The sequence below is a fragment of the Clarias gariepinus genome, chromosome 12 (genome assembly GCF_024256425.1).
Source record: "Clarias gariepinus isolate MV-2021 ecotype Netherlands chromosome 12, CGAR_prim_01v2, whole genome shotgun sequence".
Classification (NCBI taxonomy): Eukaryota; Metazoa; Chordata; class Actinopteri; order Siluriformes; family Clariidae; genus Clarias; species Clarias gariepinus.
The window spans coordinates 25,582,394-25,605,005 of NC_071111.1; the positions used below are offsets into that span (position 1 = coordinate 25,582,394).

Here is a 22,612-nt window from a genome sequence, read left to right on the forward strand (position 1 = left end):
ACGTGATTTATTGAGCTTTTCGTCCCGCAGTTTTTATTCTTGTTGACCGCTGACTGAATGCTCCAGTAGACACAATAAAAGGATGATGGCACTCAAACGCAATACGAGGAGGACACAAATAGACATTGAGGATTTTATAATATATATATATATATATATATACTCAGCAAAAAAAGAAACGTCCCTTTTTCAGGACTGTGTATTTCAACAATAATGTTTAAAAAATCCAAATAACTTTACAGATCTTTATTGTAAAGGGTTTAAACAATGTTTTCCATGCATGTTCAATTACCCATAATCAATTAATTAACATGCACCTGTGGAATGTTCGTTAAGACCTTTAACAGCTTACAGAAAGTTGGCATTTAAGATCACAGTTTTAAAAACGTAGGACACTAAAGAGACTTGTTTACCGACTGTGAAAAACACCCAAAGAAAGATGCCCAGGGTCCCTGCTCATCTGCGTGAACGTGCATTAGGCATGCTGCAGGGAGGCATGAGGACTGCTGATGTGGCTAGGGCGATAAATTGCCATTTCCGCACTGTGAAACGCCTAAGACAGCGCTACAGGGAGACAGGAAGGACAGCTGATCATCCTCGCATTGGAGGACTACGTGTAACAACACCTGCACAGGATCGGTACATCCGAATATCACACCTGTGTGACAGGTACAGGATGGCCACAACAACTGCCCGAGTCACACCAGGAACACACAATCCCTCCATCAGTGCTCAGACCGTCCGCAATAGGCAGTCCATGAGATGCACTGCAGTACTTCAAGCAGCTGGTGGCCACACCAGATACTGACTGGTACTCTTGATTTTGAGCCTCCCTTCATTCAGGGACACATTGGGAAACATTTTTAGTTTATGTCTTATGGTGTTGACTCTTTTAGTGTTCATACAAATATTTACACATTAAGTTTACTGAAAGTAAAAACAGTTGGAAGTCAGAGAATGTTTCTTTTTTTGCTGAGTATATATATATATATATATATATATATATATATATATATATACCGTAATTTCCGGACTATAACCCGCACCTGGCTATAAGCCGCACCTAGTACATATTTTAAAGGAAAAACCATTTTGTACATACATAAACCGCACCTGACTATAAGCCGCATGTGCCCACATTGAAACATGGGATATTTACAAAGAAAGACGGTACACAAAAAGAGTTTTCAATGTTTTAATAACATAACTTAGATTTTCTTTCCAAACAGTGCCTGTGACACGGAAGTAACACAGCGCTAACAGGGCTGTTTAAAAAAAACACACACTGGTAAAAGTCACAGCAAATAACGCACGGTAGCAGAGCGCTAACAGCGCTAAGACACATACCTGCCGGTAAAAGTCACTGAGAGCCGTCTTCATCTTCCCCCTGTGTACTGAAACCATGGAAGTCTTCCTCCTCAGTGTCAGATTGGAATAGTGTCAGGAATACTTCGCCACACGCTCTCTCAGTCTCTCTTTCGTTGTCGCTGTCAGTCTCACTCTCATCCTGAGGCAAATTCACTCCTGAGCTTGTGCTGTCCTCTCCGTCACGCAGCAAACCGGCTTTTCGGAACCCGTTGGTGATGGTGGATTTTTTGACACTGCTTCAAGCTGTCAGGATCCACTGGCAGACTTGTGCAAAAGTTGCTCTTCGCATGCGGCCAGTTTTTGTAAACGATTTCTCGCCGCTGGTCATCCAAGCCTCCCATTCAACTCGGAGGGCAGCTTTAAATGCACGGTTCACACTGATGTCAAGTGGCTGCAAATACTTTGTTGTGCCCCCAGGAATCACAGGTGGAATGGAGTTTGTTTTCTTGATGCTGCTTTCACAGAATCTGTAATATGAGCCCTCATGCTGTCCAAAACGAGTACGGCTTTTTTTCTGTGAAAAATCCTCCCGGTCGATTGCCATAACACTCAGTCAACCATTCTTTCATTAGGCTCTCTACCATCCACCCTTTCGTGTTAACTTTCACGACAATGTCTTTCGGGAGGTTCTCTTTTGGCATAGTAATCCGCTTAAAAATTACCATTGGTGAAAGCTTCAGTCCGGATGCAGTGCAGCCCAAAACACAGCTGAAGTGCGTCCTCTCGTGTCCGGTTGTTTTCAGTGTGACAGATGCTTTACCCTTCTTGTTGACGGTCCTGGTGAGAGGCAGGTCAAACGTCAGAGGTACCTCATCCATATTTATGATGTCGTCTGGTCCGATGGAGTTCTCTGCTATCTTTGTTTGAATGTATTTGTGAAAATTTGCGACCTTTTCCTCGTGGTTGGGAGGGAGTTGCTGACACAGAGTTGTCCGTGTCCTGATGGACAGCCCTTTTCGTTTCATAAATCTAAGACACCACGACGGTCCTCCTTTGAAATCCTGAATTTTTTTTTCAGTGGCGATTGTTTTTGCTTTCAGTCTTATCTGCACAGTGGAAACACCTCGGCCATCTGCTCTCTGTGCATTTACCCAGCCTTCAAGAATGTGTTCCAGTTCGGGCCACCTGCTTTTGTTACCTCTGAAAGCTTTTTTCGACTTTTTACATTGCTCCAGTTCTTCCCGCTGCCGTTTCCAGCGTCTCACCATCGACTCATCTATGTGAAATTTACGTGCTGCAGCTCTGTTTCCTTCTTTATCGGCCAGCTCGATTAATTTTAACTTGAAAGCTGCGTCATATGCTTTTCTTTTTGCATTTTCCATGATGAGGGTAGGCTTATGCTAATTTTATTCATGTACAAAGCGCGCGAATTACCGTACGTTAAATTTCTTCTTCAATGGTGTTTATTAGCGGTTGTGACTTGCGTCTTCCTAGACAACACATGTCTCACTCTTACCTTTTCTGCTCGAGCGCCCCTGGCGGCCGTTAGAAAAAATGCATACATTAGCCGCATCTCTGCATAAGCCGCAGGGTTGAAATTGTGTAACAAAAGTCGCGGCTTATAGTCCGGAAAGTACGGTATATATATATATATAAGCAGAACGAGCAAAATTTTAAAATACATTTTGTCTAGATAAATGACAAATATTATCGAGTATCATGTGGTATGCATGCGCTTCTTGTTTTGATGCAGAGACTAACATGATCACAACTAAGCCAATGTTTTTTCTCTAAAGCATCTTTATTTTGTGTAGGTAGGTGAGTATTTTGTACAGGGTAGGTATGTGTGTGTGTGTGTCTGTCTGTCTGTCCTACACAGCAACCCCCACCTCTCCAACCCTCTCCTCCTCTCCTTTCTCTGGTTTCCATCACTGCAGCTAGGATTCTTTTGCAGTGATTGAGTCAAAAACTAACACACACTCTCTGCTTCCTGCATTCAGCAACTTGTTCTCCGTTCTTTTTAAACATGCCAATCATTCCCATTACGATTACTACTGCCATCTAGTGGATAGGTGAACAATAAACCCACCTTATTGTTCATCTATCCACTAGATGGCAGTAGTCAGTAATGGTAAGGCCTGTGTGTCAGTTTTTGTTATAACTATTACATGCATTTCTGTTGTTGTCAATAAAGGCATAAGTTACAGAACTGATGGCTCTGCGTTTTTCAAAGGTAAAGTGTAAGTAAATTTTTATTATTTTTACTTAATATTTTGTATTTATTATTTTTATATGAATATTTTTGGGCTCTGGAACAAATCATCTAAGTTTCCATTATTTTATGGGAATAATTTGCTTTGATATACGAGTGTTTTGATATACAAGCACACTTCCGGGACGAATTTTGCTCGCAATCCAAAGTTACACTGTACTGAAACATTTTGTTTACCCTTATAACAAAATAGCATGTGCAACCAAGAGGCATTCATTTTATATACCACAAACACATTTACAAGAAAAAACAATCTAATTAAGGCAAAAAATTATTTGGATACTTAATAGTGGCTTCATTAAAAATAACAATACGGTGTTTTAGTATTTAGTTTGCCATCCTGTTTATCTAGATCAGTTGTCAGCAATGATATAAGCAGTTTAAGCTTTATTTTAGATGTCAGAAGAGTTTTATAAAAAAAAAAAAAAATCCCAGTGTTTTCTTTTCTAAGGTTGCCAACCCCTGGTCTAGATGAATTTCCCTTTAACTGTGACTTTAGCAGTGACATTAACAGTAAGGAGACATTACCTGTGTAGAGGTGAGGAGGCTCCAGCTTTAAAATTAGCAGGAACATCCATAGACCGATCACTCTTCATGGAGACACAGCTGGGTGCTGCTGATTCTGATCTCTCTTCCTGAAGTTTACTGCACAACATTATTTAAACTTGTTAATTTAATGAGAGATAAAATTTACTTGCAATTAACAGAAAAAAAAAATATGGTGGCTATTGGGTTGTTAATAATAGTGAAACACTTTACAGTTTAAAGTTTTAAATTACTTCCTTTATATGTGCTCACTTAGTAATTGGGATATGAATATTTAATGACTGAAATACCAAGATATATTAGGTAAGTGTTTTTTAGAGAGTGGGGACACGTTATCAGTGTCCAGATCATCAGTCTCCATCTTTCAATATTAGTATCAACAAGCTAGCAGTTGAGATCCTGAAGAGTCTGATCTCAGTGGATTACAATCCTGAAAAATACAAAAACAAATGTGAAGTTAAATTTCCACACAATAATTTTCACATCTTTGACCTAAAGAACAATGGTCATCCTTTGGTTCAAAAACATCTGCATTACAGAATTAAATAATCAGCCTGGACACCAGGATCAGACTTTTGAATTAAATACAGTACAAGATTCAAGATTCAGAGAACTTCAATAATCCCAGAGGGAAATTGCTTATACTGTACTTGGTTACAGTTGCTTACAGTCATTTACAGGAGGAAAGTAAAAGAGTAATAAATGAAAAAATAAATAAATTAAAATTCTTTGTTGCACACTAAACATAATTCTATATACTGATATTCCCTTAGTTGTACACTAAACATAATTATTTTTCTTTAAAATTAAATAGATAGACAAATAGCTAGCCGGCTAGTATTTTATTAATCCCAAAAGGAAACTGTACGTTTATGGCAGCCAGGTTAACATATTATACAACAAATAAGCAAAAAGCAAGAATTGCAGTGAGGAAAAAGGAAAAGTTAAATATCTTTTCTACATACTTATGCATGATGATTGTACATGTGGGAACACAACTGTACAAAAGGTGCACAAGCAAACAGTAATAGAGAGAATAAACCAGCAAGAATATAACCAGCACATACTAATAAAAGAGACAATAAAAATTTAAATATTCTTATATTGCGAGTCTTCTAAAATGTGGCTAAACTCTACTAAACTCTGATAAAAACACAATGAATCATGTCCTGCTCTTGGACACCCAGAAAGTGTTATGACAGCTGGAGATAAGAAAGTCCAGCCCTAGGTGAAAAAGTAATTGCCCTCAAACCTAATAATTGGTTGTGCCACCCTTAGCATGCTTCACTTTGTCAGACAGGTTTCATTTATTTGATTTCTTGATTTAACAGGTCTGGCAGTAATCAGGCCTGGGTGTGGCAAGAGAAATTGAACTCAGCTTTTCAAAAATCACAGTTCACTTATGATTTAGCAAGGGGGCAATTACTTTTTCATATAGGGCCAGGAAGATTTGGAGAGCCTTTTTTCTTAATAAATGAAATCATTAGAAACTGTATTTTGAATTTACTTTGGGTTATCTTTTTGTAATAGTGACATTTATTTGATGATCTTAATCAATTAATTGGGACAAATATGCAAAAATTAAAACTCAGGAAGGGGATTAAATATTTTTTCACAGCACTGCATGTCTTAATATAGTTGAATATATTTGTACATGTCCTATTGTCAAACAAAAAGCTTTTTAAAGTTGATGTATTAAAAAATATGGTAAAACAGTTGCCAATTAAACATGTCTAATATACAGATTACTTTCATTTTAGTAACATCCAGGTCATGTAAGCTTTAAAATCTTTTGTAAAATGTGAGGCTACATGTCCTGCAGAGGGCGCACTTTTATATTGAAGAGATTACTTTTCAGATTTATTTCAAATTTTAATAGAAATGTATATTTTTACTCACACATTTGTTTGTTTGTCACCTGGTTATTTTGTTTAGGTTGATTGTGTTTGTTTATCATTAAACGTCAGTAACGAACACGCCGTGCCTCCATTCATCCCTCCAACCTGACAGTCGTAATACAGATTTCTTACATATGAATTCTACATGGGTTTTATTTACAAAATTTTTGCATTTCTCTTACATTAAGTCGTTAGTAATAATAATTAATCACCTTAATAAATCACTCACCTTTAGTAACACGGCCCTGTTGTGTTACATTAATATCTCGGTTTCTGCTTTAAAGAAACTTTCCTTGATATAAGGAATAAGGAATTCTTGACATTATACTTTAACTTTTTCAACACTTCCACAAAATGAAACGCTTTCACTTTCACCAGAGGATTCATTACAGGCAATGACTGTGTTTCATTCCAAAGTGTACTTCAGAGGGTGCTCCCTAATCTCCCAAAGATTTTTTTTTTTTTTTACAGAATCCTATACCATAAAATACTAGGATTTTTTTTTTTTATCAAATAAAAATTTGAATTATTTTGTCCTATAAATATGATGTTATCCTCGGTAATAATGATAGTTAATATATAAATCCTTTTTCGAGCTCCATTTTTTTCACGTTGCAGCGACTGCAGCACTGCACTGACTGCCGCATTTTATTTTATTTTTTTTACAGATTACTAGCCCATATAATACTCAGGATTTCCTGATTAAATTAAAAAAATAAAAAATTGTGTCCTTTTAATATGATGTCGTATGAGTCGACACTTTGAATCAGTTCATATTCATTTTTCAGAAGGACTGGAGATGGCCTGAAGGCGGCATGGATGTGTAGTCTTACACCTCCAGGGCTCGGGTTCGATTCCTGGCCAGGCTTGATTCCCGTCTCTGTGTGCATAGTTTACATGTTCTCCCTGTGCTTGGTGGGTTTCCTCCCCAAATCCCCAAATTTGCAAGTTAGGCTAATTGCCGTTCCCAAACTGCGCTTAGTGTGTGAATGATTGTGTGTATGTGTGTGTGCCCTGTGATGGATTGGCACCCTGTCCAGGGTGTACCCTACCTTGTGCCCTAAGCCTCCTGGGATAGGCTCCAGGTCCCCACGACCTTGAATGCAGAATAAAGAGGTAGGTGACTGGAATTGGTTTTAAAAACTTTCCAGCCCATTATTAAAAGCTGTAAAGACTGTTCTTAACTCTCAACTTTGAGAAAGAAATGTGGTCAGAAAAAAATTATAAATAGAGATCACTTAAATACTTGGTGAAATTGCATGGGAGGAAAATCAAAAGTAAAAACCATAACAATGTTTAATAGTAAAAGTAAGAGCATTTCCAAATACAAGTCCCCGCCTTATGAACATTCGAGTTACAAATATTCACAGATACTGTACAAATGTACTGCAGTGCATCTTATACCAATATTTACAATTATATACAACATTTTCAGTGTACATACAATTATATTATTAACAATTATATACAACATTTACAGTATATTGTACATGTGTGCGTGTTGGGGTGCAGCTGCAAGAGAATTGAGTCGGTCTTATTAGTTTCAATGAATCAAAACGGGAGCATGATGATAGAAAATGGCTGTCCTGTAAAGCTGTCCCGATGTTGATTCAGAAAAACGAGACAATTCCAATGAGACAGAGTTTACAGACCAGTACAACTTTGAGGCGAAATGGCATCTGTTTAAACACGCAGTAAACACAATGTACCATTGTCCCTTTAGTAGGTTCCCTTTAAACAAGGTCAGCTGACCCAGCTGCATCACCGGGATTCCCCTTAAGATTTAACGGAGCAGTCTTGCAACAGTATAATGTGGAACCAAAACAGCAAACTTGCGTGTTTCGTTTTTTATGTTTTACATTGTATACAATATTTGTGTATACAGTATTTAACTGTCCATAGTATGCCTCTAAATAGATAGAAATTATTTATCTATTAGTACTTTAATATTTGTTTTAATTATCTGTTTCAATTATACATTATACATAATTGTACAACTGTGTGATTTTTCCAATGATTTTGATCTTATATATTAAATAGTAACTAATGTACCTAATTATTGCATACATTATTATAGACTAAAATGAGAGATTAATTAAATCAGTGCATGATCATGTTTAAATTAGTATTTATTCTTCATACAGTATAACTATTACTATTGTTAGTTTAGAGTAATTACATTGATTTGATTACTGGATCGATTATTTTATATTATTAGTTTTTGAACCTATACTATTTAGATCAGAATTATTTACATAATTCTGTTTAGTTATGCATATATAGTAGACTATATTTGTGTATAGTAGTTATAATTAGTAAAGTAAAGGTTAATTTCAGTTTTAGTATGAGTATTATGTACATTTTTTGAAATGCTATTTTTAGATTTTTCTTTGGGCCCCTGTTTATTAAAATTCTCCCTCTGTTTAATTTTATCTCGCAGGCAGCACCCTTCTCGTTCATCTTGCCTAAGGATCCTTCCGGGAGCAGGTGGTTACACCCTGCCTTACCCAAACCACCCCAATCGGGTCTTATCAGAGCTCTATCGGTTATACATCTCCACTTGGAGACTGTACTTGCTGAGATTGAGGCTCTCTCTCTCCAAAATGCCCTCCCTTACTGCCTCACTGTGGGTTTACAGGCATTTCGCCACCTGATGACAAAACTTCTCCCCACCTTCACCCACCATCAGCCTCAATACCACCTCTCCAGTTCGCTTTGCTCCTTCTTCCTCTGAGGATGATAAATATAATGTATGTTGTATTTATTACTTTATCTGCTCTTAAAAGCGGAAGTCTGGCTCTTTGCACTTTATGTCTCAATCAAAGCAGAACCGAAAATGCATTTTTCATTTATTGGATCTCTGCCTGCTTTTTCTGTATTTTTCCACTTCATGAAAGTTCCTCAATTACTTGCACTCTGTGTGTATGGAACGTTCTTGGGTCACACTTCGCAGACTTTTCTGCTTTATTATCGTTAGTTATGAGTATACAGCTATAAAATAAAATAAAAAAGGGAGTAAATAGTATTAGTATTATTATTTTTTTAATTATTATATTACTCTCTTTTCCAATTTATCATGAAGGCACCTATTCTTTTATTGTAACGAGTGGATCAAGGCCTCTTGAACAGAGGCCTTCTGGGTATTTAGTACCTCACACTTGAATACAATTGTAGGCCAATAGATTTTTTTCACAACACCAGCTCTCTGCACAAGAAAATCCATCTGCATCTTTTCTTCCTAAGAAGGCTGAGGAAGGCACATATTCCACCATCGATTCTCACCATCTTCTACAGTAGATCAATACAATACATCACAGTGTATTGCATTGTGTATAGTGCACTTTATGTTGTCTTGTGTTGTCTTTTGTATACTGTAGTAATGTCTCTTGTAAAGTACTTAGAATAGTTTTTGTTAAATTATGGTGTCTATTTGGTTTGTCTTAAATAGTCAGCTAATTAGGTATCTTAATTAGCTGACCTAATATCCTAATTAGGTATCCAAGAGGTATCCTAATTAGCTACTGTAGTTAGTTTCTGTTGATTTATGGTGCATGTATGTAGCACCTTGGTCCTGGAGGACCACGTTTCACTGTGTACTGAACTGAGTTCCCCAAGAACTAAGTTATGTCAAGCATAAAAGCAAGGGCTAAAATGTCCAGGGCTAAACAATCACACCCACAAATACTGAGAAATACACATCTGTATACAATATATAAATGATTCATGTTGAACTCTGATAAATAGGACAACTGCCATCTAGTGTCAAAATCCTGCATCTGCATTTAGTACTAATTGGAAGGGATTATGGAAAGCAAAACAGCGGTAACAAACTTTTGAAGCGCATTAAAGTTGAGCTGTCTTTAGCTGGGTAGATATTACCCATCTTAATTTTTTGCCCTTGGTTTGTTAAGATATCCACTCGTATTTCTGTATGATGGAGCCGAATATCATTTCAGTTACTCTAAGTCTGAGCTGCCTCGCGGTGGAGCTTCACTCCAGAGTATGCGCTGTTTATCCGCGGTTTGTCCACAAGAGGTCGCCATTCTGCACCATCACAGCTTTTTTTCTCTTCAGACTTGTGTCAGTTTTTGATCTCGTACTGATGGGAGAGTCGAACCATGAAGTGAAAGCTTCTCTAGCATTTCCAAATATTTTAAATATGATTCAATTTAGAACTCAGTAGTGGCCTAATCTCCACCCCATGTGTAAGTAGTCATTAAAAGAAACAGCAAATTAGACCGTTAAACACACTGATGTAAACAATCACTTTCATGGCAAGAAGAGATAGGAAAGTAGCAGCATGGAAGACTTAGTCATAGATCTGATAGTAATATATTAAGAGAGAAAGAGAGTTATTATTCCATTATTTTTTTTTATCGTATACATAAATGAATGCAACCACCGGGGGGGGGGGGGGGGGGGGAGTGTGGATAAATGCAGAGGGTTGTGTCAGGAAGGGCATCCGACGTAAAACATTTGCCAAATCAATGACGCGAATCACAAATATAATTCCCATACCGGATTGGTCGTGGCCTGGGTTAACAACGACCTCCACTGGTGCTGTTGCCCCAGGGCCAGAGTGGGACTCATTTTCAGCCCTGGAGTTTCATGCCTCAGACCGGCCCACTTTAGATCACAACCTATTATTATTAAAATCATGTAATTTTAAGCTTACATGTTAAGTCTACAATAGTGCAAATTGTTCTGTAAAGCCTTGTAATTCAGTGTATATTTCTAAAACATTTCCAATTCACAACTTTTGTTTGGGCATAGTAAGTGGTTATACTGGAACTAATGCTTGCTTGTTTACACATCCTGTTACAGCAGCTCACCTCTTTCTTCCATACTGACAGAAGCAACCCTCTCATCACGACTGGCTCCTGGCTCTGATTCTGACACCAAATCATATTATGACAATGGTCATGATTCTCAGCACAAATCTCTCCCTTTTACAAAGTTTTCTGATCAATTTAGGTCAGTTTCGTTAATGTAGTGCTGAATCATCTAGCATTTCAGGGCACATTTCATATATGGCAGGTCTACACCATACACCATAAATATATTATATTAATTCTAATAATATTCAGTTATTCACTCAGTGCATAGCCTATTCCTACCTTTCCATTTTGGATTTGCAGGCTCATGGCTGGTGCATGGTGCTGGATCTAGCTTCTGAGTTTCCCTGTTATGTGGCGTCACATTATAGGCCACTATCGTTTAAATGGTATAACGTTTTGTTATATGCCACAACAACACACAATTCATTGACTTTATAATTATAATTATTTGTAAAACTAAGAAATAAAAGAATACTCTGGAATTAAATAATGTGTGTGTGTGGGGGGGGGGGGTGGCAGTGATGTGTCTGCTACACTAGATGGACCCACATAGAAAACTTTCACGGCATCAAAACACACGTAGAAACGGCTTTATCTATCATTGAGAAACGGCTAATGTTACTTTCCTCCTGGATCTGTAAGCTAACTCACTTGCTAACGTTAGCTGTCAGTTAAACTCCTCTACAATAAATTCATCACTGGACGTATCAGCAGAAAACCTGACAACCCAGCGGCTGGAAATATTTTTTGTATTATTGTAACTTCAACCTAAACACACAGATGCCGCCGCTATCGTGTTCATATACCATATCCAACCTTTAAGTTGAACTGTGGTTTGGAGTTAAAGTTCAACATCTTCCCTTACCCGTTTCATCGTCCTCATGTGGTGCTAGAAACTGCGAGCTCGTTTTAGTAAAAAAGGTGCCAATTTTGGCACATTTAGCTGCGTCTGTTTTCAGAGCTTTCCTCTTTTTAATTCTTGCCTTCTCCGCGCCACCTTTGCTCTTTCTACTTTCCATCTTTCAACAGCTGATCCGGCCAGGAGAACTCTGCTGCGCTGACCTGGCGCTGACCCAGTGCACCGACGCGTTACGTCAGGGTGCGTCTGCCAATAATACAGGCATTTTTTTTTCTTTTTTATAAACAAAAGAGCCACCATTGGAGGCGGCACAGGGACAGCGGTAGCAGCGTATGATCAACCTAATGCCATGACTGAGCAATGGGCTGGCCCACGAAAAAAATGTAATAAAAAAAAAAAAAAAAAAGAAGAAGAAGAAAAAAATTAGACACCGGCCCTTGCGGCCCAAACATCAGACCGGCCCACCGGGAATTGTCCCGGTCCTCCCGATTAGCCACTCCGGGCCTGTGTTGCCCTACAGGTGCTGGTGGAAATTGGGCTACTGTTGGTCGAAGAAGGAGAGGAGGAAGCTGTGTTCGAAAGCAGAGAGAGAAGAGAAAAGGCAAGAGTTTAGGAGTGATAGTAGGGACTTTGAATGTTGGGACCATGACAGGGAAGGGAAGAGAGTTAGTTGATATGATGCAGAGAAGGAAGGTGGATATACTGTGTGTCCAGGAGACCAGGTGGAAAGGTAGCAAGGCTAGAAGCTTAGGATCAGGGTTCAAATTGTTTTACCATGGTGTGGGAAGGAAAAGAAATGGAGTAGGAGTTATTTTGAAAAAAGAGTTTGTAAGGAATGTTCTAGAGGTGAAGAGAGTATCAAATACAGTACACGCTGCTGATATATTATTGTAGCCCAGTTTGTGCTATATAAAATGTTATGTATCATATTATATGTTCATAAGTAACTGAAAAATAGACAAATGTCAGGACATTGTCATGTCTTTCATTGTTTTGTCCCTGTTAAGACATTACAAAAACTTTATAAGAAATTTTTAAAGAACGAATTTGGGCATCTTATTTCATCATTATCAAAATAATATGAAGGACATATACACACATTTATTATGAAAGTTCTATTGTAAAACAAAATAAAATTCATGTTTGCTTCAGCGTTGAAAACAGTATTGTTTTAGGCTAAGTAATTTTATACAATTCATCGTTGTACTTGGTCCGGCTTTTAGATAAAGTGCTTCCATGGGCCATCTGGCGGGTATTCAGTGAAGCACAACACATTTATTTAAATTCCTGAATGTTGTGCTAAATTGCGGCATCTCACAGGAAAACACGCGCAGTCTTAATTGCGACATCTGTATTATGTCCTCTTTAATAATGATATATACAGTAAATATACAATATATACAGTAAATCCTTTCTTTAGTTCTTTTTTTCCCATGCTGCAGCGAGGGGCACTGACTGATGTAACGAACGCTTGCGGCCATCCTTCCAATCCTGACAGTCGTATTACAGATTTCCTACAAATAAGTTTTACACGAGTTTTATTTGTTATTTGTGTCCTCATTGTTCGTTAGTAATAAATAAATCTGCTTCACAGAAACTTTCCTTGATATAAGAACATTGTATTTCAACTTTTCCACTATTCCCACAAAATAGAGTCTAGAGTTTTTAGAAAAGAGGATACATTACAGATGATAAGTCATTAAGAATAAGTCGACTCTTTGAATCGGTTCATACTCATATTTCAGAAGCTCTGGAGATGGCCTGCTGAGCTCTTAAGTGAAGGGTTGAAGTTGATTAACCTTAGAACAGTAGACTTTAAGGCCTTGTTCACACGGGCGTTAAATTTTTGGATGAACGAACGCGCTCTGAATGTCCTAGACGTTTATGTTGCGTTTTGTAGTGGCGCTCGATTGACTTCTACACTGGCGTTCGTTTGTCTCTGTCTAACGCCAGCCTGCAGCCCAAATTGTAGTTTGTGTGTTAACCTGTGGGGGCAGTGTGTCGGTAACTGGATATGAAAGCCCTTGTCGTTTTATTGGAGGTGCCTCCTTTTAATATGGACCATTTTGCTATATTAGACATGAATCTTCTTGTTTTATAAATTCTCGTACTACGGCGACATAGAGAGAGAAAAAGAATCGCCGCCGCTAATGGGTTCACCCTCTGACTGCACAACGTCGAATTAAAGTTTCCACTTTCCGACATTTTATTTTGCTTTTTTCCCCGCATTTCCTCATGTATAGCATGTAGGATCATGGGATATATACGGTCCTCCGAAGCATAAAATGAACGCGAAGAAAAAGCGTTTTCCTTGCGTTTGTTGGGATTTGAAGGCCAAGAAAAAGCTGCATGCAGCGTTTTTTTGACGCCGGACAAAAGCACGTCACCAAAGCCTGTGTGAACACTCCCATTGACTCCTATGTGTAAAAAAACCCTCGGCGATTGATCTGCGCTCACTGGACGCTACGAGCGCCAGAAAAACGCTCGATTTTAACGCCTGTGTAAACAAGGCCTAAAATGTAAATTATTAGTATTTATAACAAAAGCTACGACTTATGTAACTGTTTCTGACTTATAATAAATACATACAACAAATTGATAAACTTCACTAAAAAGTCACCATTTAAGAAGGTTAAAAAATTTTTTTCCAGTACATTATTTAAAGCTTTTAGGACTGTGCTGAACCTTTAGCTTTGTGGAAAAAATGTGGTCAGAAAAAATTATGAATATAGATCACTTCACTTCACACTGGTGAAGTTGCATAGTAAAAAAATAACAATAACAACCTTAACTGTGTTTAATAGTGAAAGTAGGAGCATTTTCAAATACAGTACGTCCCCACCTTTCAAACATTCAAGTTACAAATTTTCGCGAATACAAAATGATCTCGCATTTCAAAATGATGGTAGTAGCTCACGTGTCTGCTGGACTTTGTCACAGTTGTGCTGCTGTGTGCTTACTGTACAATGCAAAAGACAACAGACAATAACCAATCCCAAATGTGTATTAACCAAAAATACACTGTAGCACATACCAATATTTACAATTATATTATATCCAGTATATTGTATGTGTCAGCCCTGACCGGTTTCAATGAATCAAAACGAGAGCACGATAATAGAAAATGGCTGTTCTGTAAAGCTGTCCAAATGTGTAAGACTCACTTTGTGAGGACTTACAAACGAATCTGAGTTAGAAATGATTACTGGCACCAGTGTTGGGTGTAAAGCATTACAAAGTAACGGGTTAGAGTACTTGGATTACTTTTTTGATGTAACAAGTAATCTAAAGCATTAGGTCCGCCATTTAAGTACTCAGTTATTTAGTTATATTTTTAAAAATGTACAATATAAAACACACACACACACATATTAACGGAAAGACTTTTATCTGAAAAATTAGCAATTTTTAGCAATAACTCTAGTAAGCGCATACTAACGCAATCACTGCTGTAAAGTAAAAAAAAACAAAAATGAGAAAAATTTACCTGCACTTTACCATTAAAAAGAATCGCGACAGAGCAGTGTTTCTGTGTAGAGCAGAGAGAGTGTGTGTGTGTGTGTGTGTGTGTGTGTGTGTGTGTGTGTGTGTAAAGGCGAGAGGAGGAGGGGTGTGTGTGAAGGGGCACGGTGTCCAATGACGCATGTGCAAACACATAACGGCAGTCTGACACAAAGAGAAAAAATGGATCTTTAAATTCTCTAATGAGACTTGCTTTTGCTTTACATGCGCGCACACACGTGTTATAATAAACAGCATATGCCTGCTGTACACATGCGCTTTTAAACATAAAATAAAAGATGTTTTACGCGCACACACGTGGTGACAATGTTATAGTAAACAGTAGACGCGTGCACGCAAGAGAGAGAAAAACCATTGGCTCAGTTGTGATCACGTGACGCTCGGCATCACAACTGTCTAAATGTGGACAGAAACGATGGGATAAACGAACGCGCTCTGAAGCGCATACGTGCTACATGATACTCGGTATCCGTAAACCAAGACTTTTTCGTTTTTCAAATCAAAGTTTATTAAAAATCTTTGGTCCTCTTGCAGAACACTCGCAAACTGCATTACTCACAATCCAAGGTTTCACTGTAACTAAAATTATTATATAAACACAGCTACACTCATTTATATTTAGTCAATATGTATTTACTGTATAATTTTGGCTAAATTCTACCAAACTTTTCCTAAAAACACAACAAATTAAGTCCTGCTTTAGGATGGTCTCACAGTTTACATGCCTTGAGAATCTAACTATTAGAGATGAGACTGAATTCTTATACACAATGATAACCCTGAACGTGGGATTTGCTGGAGATAGGAAGTACATAACAAACCTTGGCCTCAGTTGCACTAGCTAACTAATCACCTATAAAAAAAAAAAGTCATTAACTGCATTAAAAAATTCTAATCAATAACGAATAACATTCGAATAACAGATAACATTCTAATAAATCAGGAATTCTTGTGACTAATCATATTGTAGAATTGTTGGCAAGATTTTTTAACCTCACATAAGCTTGCTAACAAATTCGCAATCATTCTATTTTTATTATATTTAAACTACATTTACAAAGAACTAAAACTAGTTCACCCCAGATTATACCAACTCTTAAACTCTAAAATGAACTTTGTCCTGAATTACATTTGTGCTTATGTTTGCCGATCGCCTGACTTTGCCCATGACCTTATATAGTTTTTTGATACTTATGATTAAGTTGTCCACTAGAAAGTATCTTTCATAATAATATGGCTTTTACCTGCACTTGTGTCCTCCTGTCTTCCAAACATAACAAGTGGCCCTGGTATGCTCTCACCCATCTCATCAAAAAAAAAAAAAATTGCATCTATCTACTTTTTCTCCTCTTAAAGGCCTCAGTGATTTTATTTTTCTAAAAAAATCTTACTCTGGAACCCTGCATAAGTCCATACAACAACATATATTTACACAATATTCAATGACACATGGAAGTAGATCCATTACTCAGACATAGATCACACAGTCTTTAACAGCACACATACATGACCTTTTTTAGTTAACTGAATTAATTTGATATATATCCTAGTGAAAGAAAAATACACTTTAGTGTATTACAGATATATTAAAATCTTCTATAGTATATTACAAATATACTAATAATTTTATTTCTTTTTACTAATTTTTAGAATTAAACTTTAAACATACTTTAAAATAATTATAGTACACTTTCCAAAAATATATTATAGGAAGTATAATATAACGTAGTCTCTGTATATTTTTAATTAAATTTGAATATACTTATTCATGCTTATATTTAGTGCAGCCCTCTGTCTCATACACTCAATAAACTTGTTTTTGAGAGGGAGAGAGAAAATGAACCTCACACCCTCCCAGTGTTAAAGCTCATTTGTGTGTTTTTAAATTCTATTTTCTTTCTATTTCTATTTCCTTCTCCACTGTTCTCCACTTCTACTCTGAATTCCGCGGCTGTGTTAGCTCATATCGTTATTATTATTTATATATATCCCAATACATCACAGGCCACACACACACACATTCTCTCACATTACGGGCAATGTGGAAACAGCAGGTTCTTTCCTCTGCACATGTCTGTAGACCGTGAGAGAAAACAAGAGTATGTGGAGGAAGCTCACTAAATTACACATACACAGACCCGAGGCGGAACTCAACCCCTTGACTCTGGTTTTGCTAACCACTATGCCATCACACCAACTATTATGTGACCTACTAGTTTAAAATCAGTAGAAAAATGTGTAGCTAAATGTCCTACACAATCATTTATATTAAAAACCATTAATTTGTATATTATTTTTTATATGTGACATGTCCTGCAGACACATCTTTTTATTGAATAATATTATTTTGCATATTTTCAGTAACTGTTTAATATACTCAGCAAAAAAAGAAACGTCCCTTTTTCAGGACTGTGTATTTCAACAATAATGTTGTAAAAGTCCAAATAACTTTACAGATCCTCATTGTAAAGGGTTTAAATAATGTTTTCCATGCATGTTCAATTAACCATAAAAAATTTATTAACATGCACCTGTGGAATGGTTGTTAAGACCTTAACAGCTTACAGAAAGTAGGCATTTAAGGTCACAGTTCTAAAAACGCAGGACACTAAAGAGACTTGTCTACCGACTGTGAAAAACACCCAAAGAAAGATGCCCAGGGTCCCTGCTCATCTGCGTGAACGTGCATTAGGCATGCTGCAGGGAGGCATGAGGACTGCTGATGTGGCTAGGGCATTAAATTGCCATGTCCGCACTGTGAAACGCCTAAGACAGCGCTACAGGGAGACAGGAAGGACAGCTGATCATCCTTGCAGTGGAAGACCCGGATCTCAATCCCATTGAGCATGTCTGGGACCTGTTGGATCGCAGGGTGAGGGCTAGGGCCATTCCCCCCAGAAATGTCCAGGAACCTGCAGGTGCCTTGGTGGAAGAGTGGGGTAACATCTCACAGCAAAAACTGACAAATCTGGTCCAGTCCATGAGGAGGAGATGCACTGCAGTACTTCAAGCAGCTGGTGGCCACACCAGATACTGACTGGTACTTTTGATTTTGAGCCTCCCTTCATTCAGGGACACATTGTGAAACATTTTTAGTTTATGTCTTATGGTGTTGATTTTTTTAGTGTTCATACAAATATTTACACATTAAGTTTACCGAAAGTAAAAACAGTTGAAAGTCAGAGGACATTTCTTTTTTTGCTGAGTATAGAAATTTCAGTTTTTAATAAATTTCAGGTCATGTGATCTGTAGGCTCAAAAGTAATTTTGAAATGTGTGGCTGCATGTAACCAAGAGTCAAACAATTGGATATTATGACATATTTAATATTTTGTCTTCTTCTTTGTCTTTCAACTGTTCCCTTTTTGGGGTCGTCATAGCGAATCAAAGGGTTAAAAAAGTTTAGACAAAAAAAGGGTTAGATGCCTCCATCTAACCCTATCCTCTATATCCTCTTCTCTTACACCAACTAACTTCATGTCCTCTCACTGCATCCATAAATCTCCTCTTTGGTCCTCCTCTAGACCAGGGGTCGCCAACTGGTGGGCCCCGGTCCAAATCCGGACCGCGAGATGCGTCCATCCGGACCACAAAGCCTTTGGACTTAGTATAAAAAATATATATATATATATATATATATATTATATATAGCAAATGCTATTTTCCAATGAAAAAAATATTATTTTTTTGGGTCCTACAGCGCCACGGGCTGCTACGCCAACCGATACGTTCAGATGTGCAGTCATGCGTGCATTGAAGAAAGCAGAAAGCGAGAGCAGCGCACAAAAAAAATAAAAAAAATGTCACGTTAAAAAATTTGAAAAGTTGATTTGGAGAGTTTTCCGAAATAAATGGGTGGGAAAATATGCATTAATTCTCCCTGCATCAAGCTCTACGAGGCCTGTGTGTGTATTTGCTTGGACTGAGGTAAGGGCGAGGAAAATAAATGAGCTTAAAGTGCAGTATGAGTGATCCACACAGGTCCTCTCTCACTCACTCACCCCCCAGCAATGAGCTTATGAATGTTCACTGAAAATACAGGGGATATTAGGAAAACATAACAAGCCCTTTAGAGATGGGGAAATAGTAAAGAAGTTGTTAATTTTTAAGTTGTTGGCAACTTTTTTTAAGTTGTTAATGTTTAAATTAATTTATGTTCTGTTCAGATTTAGAGATGAAGGCATTTTGCACTGTTTCCTTCATCATATTTTTGTCGGACATTGTTACTGGTTTAATTAAATTATTTCGTACCAAAGCAACATAAAGGACAGAACAGCATTAAAATGAGATCAAATTTGTGAAGGATGTAAATTGGTCTGTTTATACATACGAAAAGACATGTTTATCCATATGAAAACATATATTGGATACACCGTAAGCATCAGTGTCTGTTTTGGGTTGTCCGGACCTTAGCTGGTGAGGAGTGTTTATTTACCAGACCTCAAGCAATTTTAGTTGAAGAGTTCTGCTCTAGACCTCCTGTCTGGCAGTTCCAACCTCAGCATCCTTCTACCGATATATTCTCCATCTCTCCTCTGAACATGTCCAAACCACCTCAATCTGGCCTCTCTGACTTTATCTCCAAAACATCTAACGTGGGTTGTCCCTCTGATGAACCTATTCTTGATCCTATCAATCCTTGTCACTTTCAAAGAGAACCTCAACATCTACAGCTCTGCTACCTCCAACTCTGCCTCCTGTCCTTTCTTTAGTGCCACTGTCTCTAAGCCGTAGAGCATTGCTGGTCTCACCACTGTCCTGTACACCTTTCCTTTCATTCTCGCTGATACTCTTTTATCGCACAACACACCTGACACTTAAAATCCTGCACCTTCTTTACCTCTCCTCCTTGTAGCCCCACCGATCCTCCTGGGTCACTCTCATTCACACAAATGTATTCCGTTTTGCTGCAGCTAACCTTCATTCCTCTGCTTTCCAGAGCATACCTCCACCTCTCCAAATTTTCCTCCACCTGTTCCCTGCACTTACTGCTCATACTTCTCTGCCACTCCAGACTTCCTCATACAACACCACAGCTCCTCTCTCGGCATACGTCGTACGCTTTCTCTAAATCTACAATGACACAATGCAACTCTTTATTCTTTAGTAAATCTACTCTGTACTTCTCCACCAGCATCCTCAAAGCAAATACTGCATCTCATGTACTCTTTCTAGGCATAAAACCATATTGCTGCTCACAAATGCTCACCTCTGCCCTTAACCTAGCTTCCACTACTCTTTCCCACAGCTTCATTGTCTGGCTCATTAACTTTATACCTTTGTAATTGCCACAGCTTTGCACATCTCCCTTGTTCTTAAAAATCAGCACCAATACACCTCTCCTCCATTCCTCTGGAATCCTCACAGTCTCCAAGATCTTGTTAAACAAACTAGTCAAAAACTCTACTGCCACCTCTCCTAAGCACTTCCATACCTCCACAGGTATGTCATCAGGACCAACAGCCTTTCTACTCTTCATCCTCTTCAACGCCCTTCTCACCTCACTTCTACTAATATTTGCTACTTCCTGTTTCACAACAGTCACCTCTTCTACTCTTTGTTCTCTTTCATTTTCCTCATTCATCAACTCCTCAAAGTAATCCTTCCATCTTCCCATCACCCTCCTGGCATCTGCCAGTACATTTCCATCTCTATCTTTAATCACTCTAACCTGCTGCACATCCTTCCCATATCTATCTCTCTGCCTCGCCAACCTGTACAGATCCACCTCTCCCTCCTTACTGTCCAGCCTAGCATACAAGTCCTTATATGCTCTTTCTTTGGCCTTTGCCACCTCTACCTTCACCATCTCTCTGTACTCCTGTCTACCCCCCTCAGTCCTCTCAGTGTCCCACTTCTTCTTAGCTAGCCTCTTTCCCTGTATACAGTCCTGGACTTCTTCATTCCACTATACCAAGTCTCCTTGTCCACTTTACCCTTACCTGATGATACAGAAAGTACCCTCCTATATGTCTCCCTGATCACATTGGCTGTAGTTGCTCAGTCAACTGGAGGCACCTCCTGACCACCCATAGCCTGTCTCAACTCCTCCCTAAAGACTATACAACATTCTTCCTTTCTCAGCTCCCACCACTTTGTCCTCTGCTCTGCCTTTGTCCTCTTCACCTTCCTCATCACCAGGGTTATTTTACACACCACCATTCTGTGTTGTCTGACTACACTCTCCCCTATCAACACTTTGCAGTCACTGATCTTTTTCAGATTACAACGTCGACACAAGATGTAGTCTACCTGAGTGCTTCTGCCTCCACTCTTATATGTCACCCTATGTTCCTGTATTTACTACTGCTATTTCCATCCTCTTTGCAAAGTCCACCATCACATTCCAGACTTGGGACTGGCTCAAGAAGACATTGGATTGCACTGCCCCCCGTGGTTGCATTAAGTCACTTATACTTATATTTATTAATAACTAAGGTTGAAATACAGTTGCAAGCAATGATGAGCAGGTCCAAGCATCTTGCGCAGAAATACATTGGACACAGTGGACACATGCATTTAAAGGAGACATACCAATAACAATGACATGATTTTAGAATGGGGGGAATTTTATGTCAAGACCTTCAAAAAGCCCTGGATGCTGGAGAAAAGCATCACACAATAATGTCACTCAATGTGATGTGACTCAATATAATGAGTCACGGGGGGCATAGAGGTGGCAAAGTTATTAACCACTTTTCGGCATAGGTTTAAGGCATCATCATGACTGACCTGTTTGAGATGTCAAAAATCCTCTGTCTTGAGATCACATAGGCTCTGTTTGGTGGCGATCTTTAAATCCTCTAGGAGGAGTATATCAAATTCCAAAATAACTGACTTCCTGTAGAGTAGAGCCTACGACATGCAATGCAAAAGTTGTTTAGCTCAATGAGATCTACAAACCCGATTCCAAAAAAGTTGGGACACTGTACAAATTGTGAATAAAAACAGAATGCGATGATGTGGAAGTTTCAAATTTCAATGCAACAATACAACATCATGGTTGCATAGGAGAAGGATCCAGGTACTGAAATGGCCAGCCAGCAGTCCAGGTCTTTCACCCATAGAAAACATTTGGTGCATCATAAAGAGAAAGACATGACAAAGAAGACCTAAGACAGTTGAACAAATGGGACGACATTCCTATTCCTAAACTTGTCTCCTCAGTCCCCAGACGTTTGCAGACTGTTATAGAAAGAAGAGGGGATTCCACACAGTGGTAAACATGGCCTTGTCCCAACTTTTTAAAGATGTGTTGATACCATGAAATTTGTCAGGCTTCCGGCCTTGACCCTTCCGCACAGAGATTGTTCCAAACTCCCTGAATCTTTGGATGATATTATGCACTGTAGATGATGATAACTTCAAA

General features: G+C 38.3%; 1 long non-coding RNA gene across 1 annotated transcript; it reads right to left on the bottom strand.

Annotated features, from left to right (window-relative positions):
* Nucleotides 1–4,108: 4,108 nt before the first annotated feature.
* LOC128533868 (uncharacterized) lies at nucleotides 4,109–6,314 on the bottom strand. Its single transcript, XR_008361419.1, has 3 exons — nucleotides 6,254–6,314; nucleotides 4,417–4,556; nucleotides 4,109–4,225 (listed from the first exon to the last, which is right to left on the bottom strand). It is a non-coding gene; the product is annotated as an uncharacterized LOC128533868 (long non-coding RNA).
* Between the last annotated feature and the right edge of the window lie 16,298 nt (nucleotides 6,315–22,612).